The sequence below is a fragment of the Salvelinus fontinalis genome, chromosome 18, assembly GCF_029448725.1.
Source record: "Salvelinus fontinalis isolate EN_2023a chromosome 18, ASM2944872v1, whole genome shotgun sequence".
Classification (NCBI taxonomy): Eukaryota; Metazoa; Chordata; class Actinopteri; order Salmoniformes; family Salmonidae; genus Salvelinus; species Salvelinus fontinalis.
The window spans coordinates 13,020,696-13,040,533 of NC_074682.1; the positions used below are offsets into that span (position 1 = coordinate 13,020,696).

A 19,838-nucleotide genomic window follows, 5' to 3' on the forward strand; every position below is an offset into this window, starting at 1 on the left:
CTCAAGCACCGAAGTAACAACTGAGGTGGAACCAACAACAGGAGTGGAACTCACCCAGCCTCCCAGACCTGCAGTCGAGAGGAGACTACCAGGGCACAGACCGTATGTGAAGTGGCCTGGCGCCAGTGACAAGAAGTTGTGGGAAGCAGTGAATACTGACCTTACCTTGACCCTCGAGAAACTTCGAGGCACAGTGGAGAAGAAGTTGGAGAGGATGGGGGACATCATCTATGAGTACGGGGCAGAAAGCTTTGGAGTGCAAGAGGCAAAAGGCGGGACAAAGGTTCCAACCCCACCAGTTTCCAGGAGGCAACAAGAAATCAAGCGCCTCGTTCAAGAAAGGAGACAGCTTAAGAAACAGTGGAAGAAGGCCTCGGAAGTGGAAAAGGAGGGCATAGAGGCACTTCAGGCTGACATTAAAACCCGGTTGGCATCCCTCCGTAGAGCAGAGAACCTACGGAAACGCAGAAGGAAGAAAGAACAAACTAGAACTCGATTCTATAAAGATCCCTTCAAGTTCCTTAAAAGTCTCTTCACGAAGGAAAAAAGTGGAGCTCTAAAAACAACAAAGAAAGACCTAGAGGAGCACCTGATAACAACAAACTTTGACTCAAAGCGACATGAACATCTGGCCATCCCATCAGATATCCCACCCATTGAACCCCCGGAACATCATATTGAGACCAGCCCTCCGACATGGAAAGAGGTGGAAAACACAGTTCGACGGGCAAGAACAGCATCAGCCCCGGGGCCAAATGGAGTCCCGTACAAAGTGTATAAGAACGCACCAGACGTCCTGAGGGTCCTCTGGAGGCTTATGAGAACAGCTTGGCAGAAGAAGATAATACCCAAAGTGTGGCGTAGGGCAGGCGGGGTCCTGATCCCTAAGGAGAAGGATGCAGTGAACATCAGCCAATTCCGCCCAATCTCCTTACTGAATGTCGAGGGTAAAATCTTCTTTAGGGTCATTGCCCAGAGGATGTCCGAGTACCTGCAAAGGAATGCGTACGTCGATACATCTGTACAGAAGGCAGGAATATCAGGGTTCTCTGGCTGCTTGGAACACTCCAGCATGATCTGGCACCAGATCCAAATGGCCAAGGTGGAGAAAAGGGACCTCCACGTAGTCTTCCTCGACCTCGCCAATGCATTTGGCTCTGTGCCCCATGAACTCCTGTGGTCTGCCTTCAGATTTTTCCACATACCGGACACCATCACAACGCTGGTGAAGTCGTACTTCAAGGATCTGCAGTTCTGCTTCACCACCTCAGAGTTCACCACCTCATGGCAGTGCCTGAATGTAGGTATAATGGCGGGATGTACCATTTCTCCGTTGGCATTCATAATGGCAATGGAGGTTATCATCAGATCCTCAAAATGGGTTGCTGGTGGACAGCGAGTCGACTCTGGTTTCCGCCTCCCTCCACTCAGAGCCTACATGGACGACATTACAACATTGACCACCACTGTCCCATGCACCAGGAGACTGCTCAGAAAACTTGAGGAGAACATCAGCTGGGCCCGTATGAAGATTAAACCATCCAAGTCACGCAGCATCTCGATTGTGAAGGGAGTACTCTCTGACCTGAAATTCTTCATCGGAGATGACCAAATCCCAACAGTGTCTGAGCAGCCGGTAAAAAGCCTTGGAAGGTGGTATGATGCAAGCCTGAAGGACAAAGACCAGGTGCAACAGCTGCGCAAAGACATCAGTAGTAGCCTACAGTCCATCGACAACACCCAGCTACCTGGAAAGTTAAAGGCCTGGTGTCTGCAGTTTGGTCTCCTACCCCGGGTGTTGTGGCCCCTAGCAGTGTATGAGGTTCCAATCTCAACAGTGGAGAAGATGGAAAGAGGAGCCACAGGCTACTTAAAGAAGTGGCTCGGAGTTCCACGATGCCTTACCACCATAGGCCTCTATGGAGATGGTGTCCTCAAGCTGCCCCTCACCAGTCTAACAGAGGAATTCAAGTGTGCAAAAACCAGGCTCCAGATGACACTGAATGAATCTCGAGACCCAGTGGTGAGCAACAACGCGCCGACCTTGGCAACTGGGCGCAAATGGAGGCCAGGAAAAGCAGTCCAGGAGGCAACAGCAGCCCTCAGACATGCTGACATTGTGGGTCATGTTCAGCAAGGGAGAGGAGGCCTTGGGCTAACTAGCCGTGCTGCTTGGAGTAAGGCCACTGCACCAGAGCGGCGGAAGATGGTAGTGCAGGAAGTACGCCATCAGGAGGAGGCTGCAAGGTGGGCCAAGGCAGTCTCTCTTGCCAAACAGGGACAGTGGACTCGATGGGACAGTGTGGAGAAGAGGAAGATCAGCTGGAAGGATCTGTGGGCCATGGAAGCGAGGCGGTTGAGCTTTTCCATCAGAGCAACATATGACGTCCTTCCAACACCAGTTAATCTTCACCAATGGTATGGTGAAGATCCGGACTGTGCCCTCTGTTCCATGCCAGCCAACCTCAGGCACATTCTCACAGGGTGTAAAACAAGCCTCACCCAAGGACGCTACACTTGGCGTCACAACCAAGTCCTTAAAAACCTTGCGTCCGCCCTGGAGGACAAGCGAGCTGCCACCAACTCCCTACCACCCCCAGCAGCATCACACCCCTTACGGACGACCTTTGTCCGCGAAGGGGCTAAACCACCGAAGAGCGGCTCTACACCATTAGAGCGAGACCAGCTGCGCTTGGCCCGCGACTGGAAAATGCTAGCTGACATTGGCCGGCAACTTGTGTTTCCTCCGGAGATCGCAACCACCACCCTAAGACCTGACATGGTGCTCTGGTCCCATTCGCTCAAGAAGGTCTTCATCATTGAGCTCACAGTACCCTGGGAGGACTCAGTAGATGAGGCTTATGAGCGGAAACATCTGCGCTATGCCAATCTAGCTGCCGAAGCACGGCATCATGGCTGGAACACAGAAGTCCGACCAGTGGAGGTGGGCTGCAGAGGTTTTGTGGCGACATCTACAACCAGACTGCTTAGAGACCTGGGAATTAAGGGCCAGAGCCAGCGTTCGGCAACCAAAGCTGTATCCGAGGCGGCAGAAGGCAGCAGTCAATGGCTCTGGATGAAGAGGAAAGACCCCAGCTGGGCCCCGAAGTGAGAGGGCCAGGAGGTATGCGGTCAACAATGCTTGACTCAGGGAGGAAGACGCCCCTGCCATGCATAGTCGCATGGGATGTTGGCTATCAACAACAACGCAACTCCTATGACTAATTGGGAATGGGACGCAAGCGTAGGATTGATCACCCTGTCGCTGGCCGCCTTTGGGGAGGGTGTATAGTGTGAAAGGCCGAAACACCCTAGGAACCAAAGGTACACTACTGACGATGCGCTCCCCAAATTTCACCAGTCTCACTGTTCATGAACTCTTGGAAGTGCTTGCACAAAGGATAGTAACATCTCATCCTGTGTTCTTGGAATCTTCAAACTAAGGGCAACCATGGCATCAGAGAGAGAGAGTTATATATCTTTCAGATATTACATGTCTATAATTTTGTCACAAAGTAATTTTCATTTCAAGTTAAAGTGTACTGTTAGTTGCTAGCTAAAGTTAGCTGGCTGGCTCGCTAGCTAACGTTACATGTATGATCTGTGTAGTAATATTATTCGTACTTCAGAGCCATTTGCTTGGCTAGTTATAGACTAATGTTAGCTAGCTAACATTGAACCTGGTTGGGTAGCTACCTGCAGATTCATGCAAGGTATTAACGTCATGAGTTGGGATTATGGTTAATTGTTTAGCTAGCTAGCTACATGTCTTAACAAAAGACTCCACTTTGCAAGTAACCATTTCAAAATAATTTGAATGATGTCACTGTGACAACTGTTGATAGACGTAGCTGGTAAAGGGCAAAGAAAAACTGACAGATTTACGAACGCTCAACACCTGTTGAATATGGCTGGTGTCAGTAAACGTTGGCAAAAAAAGTGTAAATTGTTGCAAGCAGCACAGTTGCAGTCACCAACGCTCTGGATAAAATAAACATAGCCTAAACAGCTCTGCTAGAGCGAGTAAAATGGTCAGCGAGCTATTTGTGTATGGAAATAGCTAGCAAGCTAGCCAATGTTAGCCAGTTAGCTTGGGTGCTTGACTGCTGTTGTTAGGACAGAATGCTCTGATCAATCCTCAAAAAGATGGGTGGGGCTAAAGCTTAAGAGGGTGTGAACAATGCTGAATGGGTGTAGACAAAGAAGAGGTATCTCTATTTAACTAAATACAATTCTGAAGCCCTATTTTAACAGTAAAACATAACAATAGCCTAATTGTCAACCCAACATTCCTGACAATCACTGGATTAGGTTGCACATCAAAATATTTTGAATCATGCATTCCTGCATTGACATGTTACCTGCTTAGAAAAAAAGGTGCTATCTAAATGGGTTCTTCGGCTGTCCCCATAGGAGAACCCTTTGAATAACTAGTTTTGGTTCCAGGTAAAACCTTTTTCAGTTCCAGGTAGAACCCTTTGCACAAGGGTTCTTCTATTAGGACAGCTGAAGAACCCTTTTGGAACACTTTTTTCTAAGAGTGTAAATGAAACAATGTTCCTCTTGAATACTATCTCATTGGTCTGTTACACCTTTTCATAAAGCACTGTGAATGACTTTATAAAACAGTTCCACATTTTTTCTATTGCGACCAAATTATGGGCTGTTGCCAACAACTGAAAAAGTTGAAAATGTTAGTCTGGTGCCCTGGTCTGAAGCATCTTCAATTATGCGTGGTGATTAACTCAATTATTTATCACCTTAAAGCTTTAATTAGTATACAGTACTAACTGTTCATTATAACCCCACACATTTCCATTAAACTGTGAACCAAGCAACATAGAGTACACACTCTTTTCTTACTGAGAGGACACTGAAAGCCTGCACATGTTTTACAAAGAATAGAACATACAGTTCAATAAAAAATGGAGACTGAAAGACACATACTTTTATCAACCATCACCCCCCCATTCATTATTATGAGATATGGCACCATTCATTATTATGAGATCTTGCTTAATCTAAATATAATGTTCAGTTCTATGATCTTAACCTTCCTATTGCGAGTGTGTATGGTTGAGAATGGGGGACATTGATAATGCAGTAAAAACATAAGTGGAAAAGAGGTGCTTGTAACGTGTAAGCTAGCAGCGCAGTGTACAGTATGCAGAGGTCAGGGCCTGTCAGATACTATCTTCACAAACACAACTGCATAAGAAATTCACATAACGGTAAATGTAACCTTCTAGCAACTGGAGGCACACTGACAGAAATAGTGTACTGAAACCATAGACATTAAAACCCAGTAGACAGTGATAGCGCTGACGTCATCAACATATCCCTATGGAAAACTCCTGATGGCGGATGGAGCCAGAAGTATTTGAATTTGAAGTGCGCCATATTGCTGAATGGGTCTGAATGGCACCAAACAATCGCTATGGATCATGGTGAAAGTGGCCCTAACTAGCAAAGGATCATGGTCAATGTAGTCATTTTCATCCTGCCTGAGAGAGTCAGCCTTAATGACTCCTTGTAGCCTGCCTGCCCATGATTGGTCTGTGTCAGCAAGCGGTCCTGTGTGATGACACATGTAGTAATCAGAATGGATCACTATTTAATCATTTATCTTAATTTGTAGCGAAGTTAAAAGAATCCACTGTGGGGATGAAACTTATTTTAGAGGCCAAAAACGGCTGTCTAAAGAAAATGATGTTGTTTGGCAGAACGATCGTAATTTAGATAAGCTTTCTAGGGCAGACCAGGCCTTTTGCATTGCTAGGTTTCTACGCAGTAGCCGACCAGCACAGCTCATGACTTCAAGCTCCAGACCGAAAACTGGGGGCCTGATTGAAAAAAGTATGAGGCAATGGTGTGACACTGGCATGTATTACAATGCAGCAATACAGAGAGTAAAGCAACGCTGCCATGCAACCGCTACTGCTACTGGGCTATACTTGGGACAATGCAAGTGGCAAACCCCGAGACATACCAGAAAATAAAGATTTCTGGGGAGTTTTGAATTCTGCACGTCACACTGAAATAGAAACTCTCACACAGTGCTCAAAGAAGCACCTGTGAAATTCCTCTCCTGCAGGTGGATGTTTAAATTACTGACAGGAGGTAGGATTTCAAAGATGAAGGAGTGGAATATGCAAAACCGCAGAAGATCATGGAAAGAGAAAGTTTAGAAGTGTGAATCTGAAATATGGAATAGATTATGCATACAGGAAGATTCAGAGCTATGGGAGTTGAGGTTATTTGAGATTTGACATATGTTTTTATATATTTAAAAAACGTAACTTTATTTGCACACTAAAAATGTGTACACTCAAGTTAGACATGTACATATGTACAGTATTTGTAAACATTACCCATAATATGTTTCTGAATGTGTTAGGTCTATGAAATTGCTTTGTCAACAATTAAGAGAGCAGAAAATAGAGACAAAAATGTGCTCTGTATTTGCTACTAGAAGAAGCAATCACAAAACGCAATGGCTTGTATGTACAAGCTCCAAAGATTATTCAGCCCCGATCTGACTGCCTTGGGAGCCTTGACCAAAACTCAATTTCCAGAATACATATTGAATCCTCTGAGACATTCCTCTGAAAGGAAGTCTCCAAGTCTCAAAAACTGTACTTCAGCCCAAGTCACTACCCCAGTGTACCTCAAACTTATACTTCACACTTTTTGAAGACATAAATTCTACATGACATGTTTTAGATTTCTGTTTAAATGGAAATTGCTACTGTTATAATATAATTTGCGAGGGTTTGTGCAGTATCTGTCTTGCGTGACAGGCCAACACGCTTGTCCTCTTTTAGGCTGATGCAGGTGGCCCTGGACTCAGTCGAGTCTCTACTACAGTATATAAAGTGCCTTCCCAAAGTATTCATACCCCTTGACTTATTCCACATCTTGTTATGTTACAGGATTAATTCAAAATGGATTACATTTATTTTTTCCCTCACCCATCTACACACAATATCCCACAATGACTAAGTGAAAACATGTTTTTAGAAATTGTTGCAAATTTTTTGAAAATTAAATTCAGAAATATATCATTTACATAAGTATTCACACCCCTGAGCCAATAAATGGTATAATCACCTTTAGCAGTAACTCTCTTCGAGCTTTGGATACCCGGATTGTACAATGTTTCGTTTGCACATTATTATTTAAAAAAATGTTCAAGCTCTGTCAAGTTGGTTGTTGATCATTGCTAGACAGATATTTTCAAGTTAAGTCATAGATTTTCAATCCGATTTAAGTCAAAACTGTAACTAGACCATTCAGGAACATTCAATATCATCTTGGTAAGCAACTCCGGTGTATATTTGGCCTTGTGTTTTAGGTTATTGTCCAGCTGAAATGTGAATTTGTCTCCTAGTGTCTGTTGGAAAGCAGACTGAACCTAAAGATGGCGCCGGAGAGTAGGGCTGCCGTCTTATCGGCTCTTAATCAACCATGCTATTTGTATGTTTTTTCGTGTTGTTCGTAAATTGTTTTGTACGTCATGTTGCTGCTACCGTCTCTTATGACCCGAAAAGAGCTTCTGGACATCAGAACTGGGATTACTCACCTCAAATTGGACGAGGAGTTCTTCTTCAATGAGTCGGACGCGAGGGATATACTACAGACACCCGACCATGCCTAGATCCCTGTGATTCGCTGGAAAAGGAAACGTAGGTTTCGTGGAAAGAGATGACAAGTGGCTAACCTGCCCTTGCCTTCCATTCTGCTAGTTAACGTTCAATCGCTGGAAAATAAATGGAACGAACTGAAAGCAGGTATATCCTACCAATGGGACATTAAAAACTATAAAATCTTATGTTTCACTGAGTCGTGGCTGAACGACGACATTAAGAACATACAACTGGTGGGTTATACACTCTATTGGCAGGACAGAACAGCATCCTCTGGTAAGACACGGGACGGGGGCTTATGCATATTTGTTAACGATAGCTGGTGCACGAAATGTAAGGAGGTCTCTGGGTTTTTCTCGCCTGAGGTAAAGAATCTCATGATAAGCTGTAGACCACACTATCTACCTAGAGAGTTTATCTGTATTTTTCATAGCTGTCTGCATACCACTACAGACAGAGGCTGGCACTAAAACCGCACTCAATGAGCTGTATTCCGCCATAAGCAAACAGGAAAACGCTCATCCAGAGGCTGCGCTGCTAGTGGCCGGGGACTTTAATGCAGGGAAACTTAAATCAGTTTTACCTCATTTCTATCAGCATGTTAAATGTGCAACCAGAAGGAAACAAATTCTAGACCACCTTTACTCCACACACAGAGACGCGTAACTGTATCCTCCTGATTCCTGCTTACAAGCAAAAATTAAAGTAGGAAGAACCAGTGACTCGGTCTATAGAAAAATGATCAGATGAAGCAGATGCTAAACTACAGGACTGTTTTGCTAGCGCAGACTGGAATATGTTAAGGGATTTTTCCGATAACATTAAGGAGTACACTACACCAGTCATTGGCTTTATCAATAAGTGCATTGAGGACGTCGTACCCAAAGTGACCGTAAGTACACACTCCAACCAGAAGCCATGGATTACAGGCAAAATTCGCACTGAGCTAAAGGGTAGAGCTGCCGCTTTCAAGGAGTCTAACACAGAAGCTTATAAGAAATCCCGCTATGCCCTCCAACGAACCATCAAACAGGCAAAGCGTCAATACAGAACTAAGATTGAATCGTATTACACCGGCTCCGACGCTCGTCAGATGTGGCAGAGCTTGCAAACTATTACAGACTACAAAGGGAAGCACAGCCGAGAGCTGCCCAGTGACACGAGCCTACCAGACGAGCTGAATAACTTCTATGCTCGCTTTGAGGCAAGTAACACGGAAACATGCAAGAGAGCATCAGCTGTTCCAAATGACTGTGTGATCACGCTCTCCAAAGATGATGTGAGTAAGACCTTTAAACAGGTCAACATTCACAAGGCCGCTGGGCCAGACGGATTACCAGGACGTGTACTCCGAGCATGCACTGACCAACTGGCAAGTGTCATCACTGACATTTTCAACCTCTCCCTTTCTGAGTCTGCAATACCAACATGTTTCAAGCAGACCACCATAGTCTCTGTGCCCATGAACACTAAGGTAACCTGCCTACATGACTACCGACCCATAGCACTCACGTCTGCAGCCATGAAATGCTGTGAAAGGCTGAACATGGCTCACATCAACAACATTATCCCAGAAACCCTAGACCCACTCCAATTTGCATACCGCACCAAGAGATCCACAGATGATGTAATCTCTATTGCACTCCACACTGCCCTTTCTCACCTGGACAAAAGGAACACCATAGTGCCCTCAAAGCTCATCACTAAGCTAAGGACCCTGGGACTAAACACCTCCCTCTGCAACTGGATCCTGGACTTCCTGATGGGCCGCCCCAGGTGGTAAGGGTAGGTAACAACACATCTGCCACGCTGATCCTCAACACGGGGACTCCTCAGGGGAGACTCCCCTCAGGAGACTGAAAAGATTTGGCATGGGTCCTCAGATCCTCAAAAGGTTTTACAGATGCACCATCAAGAGCATCCTGACGGGTTGCAACACTGCCTGGTATGGCAACTGCTCTGCCTACGACTGCAAGGCATGACACGGTAGTGCGTATGGCCCAGTACATCACTGGTGCCAAGCTTCCTGCCATCCAGGATCTCTATACCAGGCGGTGTCAGAGGAAGGCCCTAAAAATTGTCAAAGACCCCAGCCACCCTAGTCATAAGACTGTTCTCTCTGCTACCGCATGACAAGTGGTACCGGAGCGTCAAGTCTAGGTCCAAGAGGCTTCTAATCAGCTTCTACCCCCAAGCCATAAGACTCTTGGACAGCTAATCAAATGCCTACCCAGACTATTTGCATTGCCCCCCCCCCCAACACCCTACGCTGCTGCTACTCTGTTATTATCTATGCATAGCCACTTTAATAACTCTACCTACATGTACATAATTACCGCAATTACCTCAACACCGGTGCCCCCCGCACATTGATACATTGACTGTACTGGTACCCCCTGTATATAGCCCTGCCATTGTTATTTACTGCTGCTCTTAATTATTTGTTATTCTTATCTCTTACTTTTGGGGGGGATTTTCTTAAAACTGCATTGTTGGTTAAGGAATTGTAAGTAAGCATTTCACTGTAAAGTCTAATACGATTTTATTTTATTTTGAATCAGGTTTTTAGCTAGGATTTTGCCTGTGTTTAGCTTTATTCTGTTTCTTTTTATCGCAAAAAAACTCCCTAGTCCTTGCCGATGACAAGCATACCCATAAAATGACGCAGCCACCACCATGCTTGAAAATATGAAGAGTGGTACTCAGTGATGTGTTGTCTTGGATTTGCCCCAAACAAAAAGCTTTGTATTCGGGACATAAAGTAAATTTCTTAGCCACATTTTTTGCTGTATCACTTTAGTGCCTTATAGCAAACAGGATGGTTTGGATTATTTGTATTCTATTTAAGCTTCCTTATTTTCACTCTGTCATTTAGGTTAGGACAGTGGAGTAACTACAATGTTGTTGATCCATCCTCAGTTATCCTATCACAGTCATTAAACTCTGTAACTGTTTTAAAGTCACCATTGGTCTCATGGTGAAATCCCTAAGCCGTTTCCTTCCTCTTTGGCAACTGAGTTAGAAAGGACACCTGTATCTTTGTAATGACCGGGTGTAATGATACGCCATCCAAAGTGTAATTAATAACTTCACCATGCTCAAATGGACATTCAATGTCTGTTTTTTGTTTTTTTACTCATCTACTAATACGTGCTCTTCTTTGCAAGGCATTGGAAAAACTCCCTGGTCTTTGTGGTTAAATATATGTTTGAAATTCACTGCTCGACTGAGGGACCTTACAGATACTTGTATGTGTGGGGTACTGAGATGGTATACTATGATTGCACACAGTGAGTCCATGCAACTTATTATGCGACTTAAGCACATTTTTACTCCTGAATGTATTTAGAATTGCCATAACAAAGAGGTTGAACACGTATTGACTCAAGACATTTTCAGTCATTTGTAAACATTTCTAAAAACATCATTCCACTTTGACATTATGGGGTATTGTGTGTAGGTCAGTGACACACAATCTCAATCTCAATTGAATCCATTCTAAATTCGGGCTGTAACACAACAAAATGTGGAATAAGTCAAGGGGTGTGAATACATTCTGAAGGCACTGTAGCTAGCGTATCCTCAGTATGCTTTCTGCACCACCTCCTCCTCTACCACCAACGTGTTACTGATGCCTGTGAGTCAGAGGATTTGTTAGATGTAGCTAAGCTCAGCTCCCACCTTATTCCTAGGGTATTATCCTCAGGCATCTTTCTCTTAAATCCCAGAGTCTGCTACAACTTCTCCACTGCATACCGCCGGATTGAGCAGATGCTGGATTAATACTCTGTCTGTACTTTGGCGTTAAAATTTGAGGTAATTTATTTCCAAGTACTGTGTCCTGTTTGAGAATGGTTTGAGTTAAACCTTGTTCCGTATTCTAATATTTCTACACTGCTATTAGGGTTGATGACATACAACTTCCTAAGTATTTTCCCGAGAATCTAGAGCTGGATATTTCATACAAATATTAGTGTGGTGACAGTACCCTGCACCTACATAACCATTACACCCAACAACAACAAACACTAATCCAAATGAATCTCATGAGAGCATAATCTATCTATCTATCTCTTTGGAAATATATGACGACAAGGTAATGTGCAGCATGGCATGATGAATAATGTCTATTGCTAAGAAGATTACAACCAGGAGTGACCACAGTGGAGCCAGCCATCTTACATAAGTAATTGAGGAATATGTGTTCAAACCCCCTACACAAAGGCGTATGGCTTCACAGTCAGGTTCTGATAAATAATTGATAGTGACAGTATTATTATGGAAAACAGAAAAAACAAGGACAGAAATGATTCATGAATTCCACATAAAAACGAAATCCCAATGATAATGTATAGACAGTACTTTAAATGGTCTGGGGTGGGTATTTTTAGTAAAGGAGGAGCAGGAAATGGATGAAAGTACTTCCCAGTTCAGAATGGTACAGTACATGATAAGTCCATTCCCTCTCCCTCAAAGCACTGACAGTGAGGGCTCTGATTAATTCATGAGCCTCTGCTGCCAAGGAGTATTAAATGAAAGAGGTTGACTGAAAGGTAAAGATTCTGCTGAGAAAAGCAAATTACAAATCAAAACAAATCAAACATAGGTGCACCCACCCATTGACTTTACAGGAATAGCTGTTTGCCTCGACATCAACAATTAATGCTGCGCTGCCCCAACCTCTGCATCACTCCGGGTGTCAGGGGAGAATGACAATCTTTCTTCTGTTTCAGATAAAGGACTGAAATGGAGACCGCTTATCATGTTCTTTCATCACCCGAAAGGTTATTCAGTAAGTTCTAATAACTTGGTGTGAAATGTTGAGGGCAGTTAAGGATTGTAGCAGCACCAGAAATAAATCACGGCGGTTCCTGTCACATAGATCAGCCTCCACCCACACTCCAATCAGTCTCCATCAGCAGGTGAAGGTCACCAGTCTGTCCTCTTTACTGTACCTGGCCTCCTGCAGACCTACCACATGTCCTCTCCCTGCTCCTTCAAATATCCTCGCAAGATATTTTGGCATTCTGCAATCCATTGGAGATGGATTCTTAAAGTGAAAATATGTATTGATGATGTCTATATTTGATAAATCAGAAATAAACCCTTTTGAAGAATTGTGCAGATCAGGAAAAATCTGAGTTTTTCTTTTACAATTTTCAAGGACATTTTAGCTGTATGTGTTCTTGATCAGAAGGCTACTCCATGCAACCTTACTTTTTGAAAATGGTATTAAATTGTAATTTTGCTAAATTCTTTGTGGCATTGTATTCATTAAGGATGCATCAAGGCACCTTTGTTGATAGCTTCGGGTAGTCTAAAAAGGGTGTTATTATCCTTCTATGCCACACTTCCACCACAAGGGTGACATAAAGCATGATTCAGTTGGCAATGAGCCATCATTAACTAATTGCAAGAACATTTCCTTCCATTCCAATCACCAAACAGGGCCATATAAGTAAGCATCATTGCTCACTTTCCTCCCTATTTTCTAGTACTGAACTTTCCAAAAATGCACTTCCTGAAGACATCACTGAGAATGTAGCCCACACGTCACAATAACATCCTGGCTGCCTGCTGGCTAGCTGGCGGATGGCCAGGGAAGCATTTCACTTGAAGTGTGCGAGGGACTGACAGGCGCCTGAGCAGCAACACAGCATTCATTAAAACATCTGTGGCCATGAATACAGAACCAGTCTAGCTCATATACACACCTGCAGCTATTAACAATGCCAAGATCCCGGGCATGAGGACGGGTGGAGGGAGAGTGGAGCTGGCTGAACTGGCGGTCTGATATCACAGGCCTGACCCCGGCAGACAACACTGAGCTCAGGATGTTAAACCTCACCAGCCGCTCCATCTATCAGTGTTATCTCTCTCTATCGCCCAAGTGAAGATTAGGCCTCAGCTAGATACTTGCCCTGGCCTGCTGGCCTGCACTGAACTCACTGCCATGCAGCTTCATATCCCAACATGGGGAACATGCATAATGCATGATACCTCAGAGAAATGTCATGTATACTCAAGTTATAATACAAGTCAGTGATAGTAGCATTGGTGAGATAGTTATAGACACAGACAATTACACCCCGTATATATGAATATATATGAAAAACATTGAGGCTGTCTGTTGGTCAGTGCAACACACCATGTTGTCATTCGGATCATGTGTCTGTAATATGCATACATTTGTCAGCGAGAAGCAGCCTGGCCAATATTTTCCTCTCTAGAACAATGACCAAATGGATCACTTATTTTATGTTCTAATTCATTTCCTGTGGATGGTGGAAGATGGAGTGATTTCACATCTGTTGCAATTTGGTGAGAGCCGGCTGAATGGTCAGGCCGTAGTGGGCCACTGCCAGTCTGTCTGCTGGGCATGAGCAACTGAGGAGGCCCATATGTATTCTCTCAATGGCCCTCCTGAGACTAATCGACAGGGCTGCAGAGACGTGGCAGATTTATTAAGTCACTGCTTTAGAAATGAAGCCACAAAGTGGTATATTAATCATTGTTTTGCCAGACTAAGTGACTGAAGAGCGTGATCATGGAATAAATATTTTGAGTTACATTTGAAAGAAAAACAGCTAATGATACATTATGGTTTACCTTCCTGTAAGGGGTTGAACTTTATGGTAATCATGTCAGAAGAGAGGATGGTATATATTTCCTGCCAATCATGACAGCAGACTTGGGTGTAGATAAGAACTGCTCCTGTTGACCAAAGTCCCACCGTACCATTATCGAAGTTGAAAGCAGTACATATGCATAACAGATCTGACACACACATGCACACACGTGAACATACACACACTGCCTGTCACAGAGAGAGAGAGAGAGAATCAGCACTCAGGAAGACTCGGCGAACTATGTTTTTATTTTTTTCAACTTGCATCACATAACGGGGTAGCTTGGTGAATCACGTTACTGAATTTCACCCAGCTTTTGAACCTATTTCGTATTCTCTTTCTGGGTTTTCTGAAGTTGTTCAGGTAGGCTATAGTCTAATTGGTGAATATGTCATACTCCAGTGGGTAGCTCCAATACCCTCCTAAAGCGGTACAATGTATTTATGTTTGAAACAACCAGTGCTTGAGCGAGTCTTCCAACAGGAACGTTGGAAAGCATTAGTGCACCAACTGTGAAGGTATGAGGCGGGGAGATCAATTAAAACGCTTGCTATACTGACAAAACTACAACGGATAACCTTCCATTTTGAATGTACTGACAATATGCTTCGAAATGCAATTCCGAGTGGCAAATGCTGCTTGTGCCGAAGTGTAGATCCGAATGTAGCGCGCGAAATGCCACCGACTGTTTTTTTTTTGGTGGGGGGGGGGGGGGGTGAAAATGAACTTTATCTTCATGTACCCGGGAGATAAAGCATTCATTTGTGTTCAATGCACTGGCAATATAAGGTTTTTCATGAAAATGCACAAATCAACCAGCTGTGGTGCGGCTAGGTAGCCTAGCCTAGGCTACTAGTTATACCTGCTGCTATGCGTTCACTCAAATTATAAGTGGAGTGAACGCATTCACCACCGAAGTAGCCTAACATTCTTCATTCACATAATAACTTTCATGCAACCTTACCTTCAACAGAAAAGACAGGACAGGTTGCTTCAGGCGAATGGAAAGGTTCTTAAAAACCAGGAGGATGCTGGAGACGATGACAGTGGAGACGTCCGGGACACAGGGATCTCAAGCCGCTTTTGATACAGAACCGCTTGATGTCCGAACTGTTTCTCAAGTGAGTCTGGCTTTTTACGGCAGAAAAACGCCACACCATAAACCCCTCCCCCGTATAAATCACAATCTGTATCAAATAATGGTTGTTCTCATGAATAGGCTATACTAATTATCTCAACACAATTTGAATATAACATCAGACTATTGAATATGAAGGTGAATTTGTGGTGTAGACTTCATAATAGCCCATCTATTTAAAGTGTAGGCTAATCCTTCATAAATTGGGACAAATTGTTGCCCTTTTTTAGTGAATGACAAATTACAGGAGGCTATAGCCTACACCTATCCTAGCCTACCACCAACATTTATCAATCAGCAATGTTCTATTCCGCACCTTTGTTATGTCCATTTACAGCAATGTGCCCATACAACCTGGTCTCATAGATTAGACGTAACATATTAAGTCAGGGACACATTAGTATGATATGTTACATTTGGTATGGTTACATACACTACCAGTCAAACGTGTGGACACACTTACTCATTCCAGGGGTTTTCTTTATTTTTACTATTTTCTACATTGTATAATAATATCCCAGGTGACTACCTCATGAAGCTGGTTGATAAAATTCCATGAGTGTGCTAAGCTGTCATCAAGGCAAAGAGTGGCTACTTTGAAGAATCTAACACTTTTTTTGGTTTCTACGTGATTCCATATGTGTTATTTCATAGTTTTAAAGTCTTCACTATTATTCTACAATGTAGAAATTAGTTTTAAAAATAAAGAAAAACCCTTGAACGAGTAGATGTATCCAAACTTTTTACTGGTACTGTAAGACAGAAGGTTACTTAAGGCAAAAACAAAAGTAGGGTGGTTGGTCAGGGTGGATGGCTAGGCGTATAACGTTAACATCTAGCAACCCTTAGGTTGCGTGTTCGAATCTCAACTTTAACATACTTTGCAACTACAGTACTTACTGTTTTTTAGTTCATTTTTCAACTACTTAGCATGTTAGCTAACGCTTCCCCTAACCTTGACCCTGAACCCTTACCTCTAGACTAGCTAACTTTAGCCACCTAGCTAACGTTAGCGACCTAGCCACAACAAATTGGAATTCATAACATATAGTTGAAGTCGGAAGTTTGCATGCACCTTAGCCAAATACATTTAAGCTCAGTATTTCACAAACATAATGATGGTCATTATTACCAGTTCTATTTTTGTTTCATCAGACAAGAGGACATTTCTCCCAAAGTACGATGCAGTGCAGTTGCAAACCATAGTCTGGCTTTTTTATGGCGGTTTTGGAGCAGTGGCTTCTTCCTCACTGAGCGGCTTTTCAGATTATGTTGATATAGGACTTGCTTTACTGTGGATATAGATACTTTTGTGCCTGTTTCCTCCAGCATCTTCACAAGGTTTTTACTGTTGGTCTGGGATTGATTTGCACTTTTCGCACCAAAGTACGTTCATCTCTAGGAGACGGAACGTGTCTCCTTCCTGAGCGGTATGATGGCTGCGTGGTCCCATGGTGTTTATACTTGCATACTATTGTTTGTACAGATGAACTTGGTACCTTCAGGCATTTGGAAATTGCTCCCAATGATGAACCAGACTTGTGGAGGTCTACAATTTTTTTATTGAGGTCTTGGCTGATTTCTTTTGATTTTCCCATGATGTCATACAAGGAGGCACTGAGTTTGAAGGTAGGCTTTGAAATACATCCACCGGTACACCTCCAATTGACTCAAATTATGTCAATTAGCCTGTCAGAAGCTTCTAAAGCCATGACATATTTTTCTGGAATTTTCCAAGATGTTTAAAAGCACAGTCATGTAGTGTATGTAAACTTCTGACCCACTGGAATTGTGATACAGTGAATTACAAGTGAAATCATCTGTCTGTAAACAATTGTTGGGAAAATGACTTGTATCATGCCCAAAGTAGATGTCCTAACCGACTTGCGAAAACTATAGTTTGTTAACAAGAAATTTGTGGAGTGGTTGAAAAACGAGTTAATGACTCCAACCTAAGTGCATGTAAACTTCCGACTTCAACTGTATCAGAACTTGGGATAAGACCCAGATGCCGACAGTGAGAGTCACAGATGTTTATTTACCCAAACAGGGGGCAGGCAAAAGACAGATGAGTGACACATGGAGGGGGGTGTAGACAAGCACAAAGACAGGTGAAACATATCAGGGTGTGAAATTATCATATGTTTAGCAAATTCATAACATATTTTACGAATTGCAATTCGTAACATATCATACGAATTGTAATTCGAACATATGATACAAATTGGATGATGGACATGCACAAATTAATACATACAATAAGAAATGTAACATATCATACTAATTGGAGTGTCCCCCGGTTTACATTTATTATGTTACGTCTACCCCTGAGTCTATGTTGGTCCATCTAAAACTAGGTCTATTTAAATGGAATTTGCTACTGAATATCTGTACATCATGCACTATCAAGATAATTGAAGGTTGACAATTCACACAGCGGAAATCTAAATTATAGCATACCATATTAAAAGTGAAATAATGGGTGAAATATCTCTCATAAGCATAACATATTGCATAATGTAGCCTAACATACAGTGCCTTCAGAAAGTATCCGTGCCCCTTGACTTTTTCCACATTTTGTTGTGTTACAGCCTGAATTTAACATTTATTAAATTGAGATTTAGTGTCACTGGCCTACACACAATAACCCATAATGTCAAAGTGGAACTATGTTTTTCAAAATATGTACATATTAATTCAAAATGAAAAGCTGAAATGTCTTGAGCTGAAATGTCTTGAGTATTCAACCCCTTTGTTATGGAAAGTCTAAATAAGTTCAGGAGTAAAAAATGTGCTTAACAAGTCACATAATAAGTTGCAAGGACTCAACACAATAATAGTGTTTAACATGATTTTTGAATGACTACATAATCTCTGTACCCCACACATACAATTATCTGTATGGTCCCTCAGTCGAGCAGTGAATTTCAGACACAGATTCGGCCACAGAGACCAGGGAGATTTTCCAATGCCTCACAAAGAAAGGCACCTATTGGTAGATAGGTAAAAAAAGCAAACATTAAATATCCCTTTAAGCATGGTGAAGTTATTAATTACACTTTGGATGGTGTATCAATACACCCAGTCACTGTAAAGATACAGGCATCCTTCCTAACTCAGTTGCCGGAGAGGAAGGAAACCTCTCAGGGATTTCACCATGAGGCCAATGGTGACTTTAAAATAGGAGATCTGAGGATGGCTCAACAATATTGTAGTTACTCCATAATACTAACCTAACCGACAGAGTGAAAAGTAAGAAGCCTTTACAGAATACAAATATTACAAAACATGCATCCTGTTTGCAACAAGGCACTATAGTGATACAGCAAAAAATGTGGCAAAGCAATTACATTTTTTTCTGAATACAAAGTGTTGTGTTTGGAGTGAATACAATACAACACATTACTGAGTACCACCCTCCATATTTTCAAGCATAGTGGTCCCAAGCAAAAAAAAATGTTTATTTTACTATATTACAAGTACTGTGCATTCGGGAAGTATTCAGACCCATTGCATTTTTACAAATCTTGTTACTTTACAGCCTTTTTTGTCATCAATCTACATACAGTACCCCATAATGACAAAGTGAAAACAAGTTTTTAGAAAAAAACAGAACTACCTTATTTATATAAGTATTCAGACTCTTTGCTATGAGTCTCGAAATTAAGCTCAGGTGCATCCTGTTTGCATTGATCATCCTTGAGATGTTTCTACAACTTGGAGTCCACCTGTGGTAAATTCAATTAATTGGACATGATTTGGAAAGGCACACACCTATCTATATAAGGTCCCACAGTTGACAGTGCTTGTCAGAGCAAAAATCAAGCCATGAGGTCGAAGGAATTGTCCGTAGAGCTCCGAGACAGGATTGTGTTGAGGCACAGATCTGGGGAAGGGTACCAAAACATTTCTGTAGCGTTGAAGGACCCCTGGAATACAGAGCCCTCCATCATTCTTCAATGAAAGAAATTTGGAACCACCAAGACTCTTCCTAGAGCAGGCCATTTGGTCAAACTGAGCAATCGGGGGAGAAGAGCCTTGGTCAGGGAGGTGACAAGGAACCCGATGGTCACTCTGACAGAGCTCCAGAGTGCCTCTGTGGAGATGGGAGAACCTTGCAGAAGGACAACCATCTCTGCTGTACTCCACCAATCAGGTCTTTATGGTAGAGTGGCCAGATGGATGTCAATCCTCAGTTAAAGGCACATGAAAGCTCACTTGGAGTTTGCCAAAAAGGCACCTAAAGACTCTCAGACCATGAGAAAATAGATTCTCTGGTCTGATGAAACCAAGATTGAATTCTTTGGCCTGAATGCCAGGCATCACGTCTGGAGGAAACCTGGCACCATCCCTACGGTGAAGCATGTTGGTGGCAGCATCATGCCTTGGGGATATCTTTCAGCAGCAGGGACTGGGAGAGTAGTC

At 42.9% G+C, this 19,838-nt stretch overlaps 1 protein-coding gene across 1 annotated transcript in view; it reads right to left on the bottom strand.

The window, feature by feature from the left end:
* The window catches only part of LOC129815004 (contactin-4-like), a 99,935-nt gene extending 84,515 nt beyond the window's left edge, over nucleotides 1-15,420 (bottom strand). The window contains exon 1 of the mRNA XM_055868239.1: nucleotides 15,240-15,420. The gene's annotated coding sequence lies outside the window, so the exon portion shown is untranslated. The remainder of the gene's footprint in view (nucleotides 1-15,239) is intronic.
* Between the last annotated feature and the right edge of the window lie 4,418 nt (nucleotides 15,421-19,838).